At 50.7% G+C, this 2,349-nt stretch overlaps 1 non-coding gene across 1 annotated transcript; it reads right to left on the bottom strand.

Moving 5' to 3' along the window:
* Nucleotides 1-2,277: 2,277 nt before the first annotated feature.
* On the bottom strand, nt 2,278-2,349 carry TRNAP-AGG. Its single transcript has one exon. It is a non-coding gene; the product is annotated as a tRNA-Pro (tRNA).

Raw genomic sequence — 2,349 nt, forward strand, 5'->3', positions numbered from 1 at the left:
AGCTATTGCTGTGGCCTGCCAGATGTTGCCATTTAAAAAGAAGCGCTGGCAAGCCAAGAAACCACAAAACACCATGCTCCTATATTTATGTGTGTGAGGTTTGGAAACTCTATCCCTGCAAATAGGGATAGTGAGAGGACTAAGACCTGGTGGCCTGTTTCCTTGAGTCTTCTTCTGGAGGCTATTTAGATCACCCTGGGCTATTTAACGAGCATCTGCTCCGATTTGCTAAAGCTGTCACCCCAAAACAGAGACAACCTGGAAGCCAATATTTTCTAAAAGTCAAAATTTGCTAAACACAAATTCATGCGGAGCGTGGTTAACCTGTGGAACTCCCTGCCACTGGAGGCAGTGAGGGCCACCAACCTTCAAAAGAGGATAGGAGAAATTCATGGAGGAGGAGAGTACCTGTGAGTTTTTTTTTAAGGAACATCTCCCCCCAAAATTACATTTTTCTTGGATTTTTTAAGCCTCCCCCCCCCCAAATGAATCGCTCTACTTGCAACATGTCCAGGTTTTCCCAACCAACATCCACACAGCAAAATGCCAGCCTGCTCCCTTCATCTTAATGCAGTTTAATGAAAGGCTTGTGATTCACCGACTCATAGAACTATAGAGTTGGAAGGGACCCAAGGGTCATCTAGTCCAACCCCCGGCAGTGCAGGAATCACAGCTAATAATGGTTCCAGAAGGAAGCATCCTTGGACTGGTGTAGCATCCAGATCAATATTGCCCACTCCAGTCTTACCCAGCCATGGTGACACCCAGACATTCTTGGACCCCCCCCCCAACTCCCAACAGCCAGCATGACCAATGGCCAGAAATTATGGGAGTTGTAGTATGACAAAAACCGGAGGGCGCCAGGTTGGGTAAGTCTGACCCGCTCTGACTGGCAGTTTCCAGAAAGGTCTTCTGCTCCGACGAAAATTCAGGTAGATCTCTTCTCTGTGACCTGAGACCCCTGGCAGAGGAAGGGAGGGGCAGGGGGAGCGCACCGCCCCTGGCAACATTGGGGAAGGGGGCGCCATCGTGGCTGCCACCCCCCAGACACACGCCACGCTCCCCCCACCGCGCCAGGTGTCACGCCCCCGCAGGCGGCATGCCACGCCACCGCTTGCCCCCCCCCCCCCCCCCCCCCCGGTACCGGAGCATGCAGCTTCACCACTGCCTGGTATCCTTTCCCTCAGGGGTGGTAGCAGGAGGGCCGCATTCCCTCCTGGGCAACTTTTGGGGGGCCACATGCTCGTGGAAGCAAAAGCAGGAAGTGCAGCCCCTGTAAACCAGATGCCTGTGGGAAACCCGCAAGCAGGATTCGAACACAAGATCACCCTGTGGTTTCCAGCAACTGGTAATTTCAGAAGCATTTCTGCCGCCCGACTGTGAAGGCAGATGCATAGACTGACCCTCTTTTATTTGTCTAATCCAATATTTGAGATACTGGGTGTATCTCCAGATGTTTTGAGACTGCAATCCCCATCATCCCTGACCACTGGTCCTGTTATAGCTAGGGATGATGGGAGTTGTAGTCCCAAAACATCTGGAGGGCCAATTTGGCCGTGGCTGTTTTAAATTGTAGCAATCCGCCCTGGGACCTGGTGTCGAAGGGCCAATAATAAATCCAATTCTTGAATTGGCAAGATTCGAACTGGGGACTTCTTGATCTGTAGCTCGGTCTCCTCTAAAGAGAGCCCCATCCTTGTTGTTGTTCAGTCGTTCAGTCGTGTCCGACTCTTCGTGACCCCATGGACCAGAGCATGCCAGGCCCCATCCTTACATGGGAGTAAATAATTCCCACTGATCTGGATAGGAAAGATGGCCATGAAAACACGCCCACGGCAAGACGGCAGCCGCAGCGGATATTTTATGTGAAATTGGTTAGCAAAAATCCGGATAATTTCCCCCAGGTTAGAAATATTGCATTATTATCGCCTGCTTGTTTGCTACAAATTCTTATTTGTTGCAGGGAAGTTAGATAATGCTGCATCAATCAGCCGTGATTCCACACGTCTCAGCACATCTCCTTGTCACTTTCCAAAAACCTATAATCTTTTGGAGGAGCGGGTTTGTTGCACAAGCCTCCCTAATCAACTTTAATTGCACAACCTGAATTTGCCAGCCAGCGATTGGATCGTGGCTAAAATCAGAGGCCGCCCAGAAATCAGTGCCCCTGGGTGATGCGCACTGGTAAATCCGGATTTTCAGAAATGTTAAATGCACGTGTGATTTCAACTTGTCTCCTCCTTTGCCTAGTCGCTTGCTGCCGGAGTTCAAAAAGTAGGGCTCGTCCGGGATTTGAACCCGGGACCTCTCGCACCCTAAGCGAGAATCATACCCCTAGACCAACGAGCC

Source organism: Lacerta agilis, chromosome 10 (genome assembly GCF_009819535.1).
Source record: "Lacerta agilis isolate rLacAgi1 chromosome 10, rLacAgi1.pri, whole genome shotgun sequence".
Taxonomy (NCBI): domain Eukaryota; kingdom Metazoa; phylum Chordata; class Lepidosauria; order Squamata; family Lacertidae; genus Lacerta; species Lacerta agilis.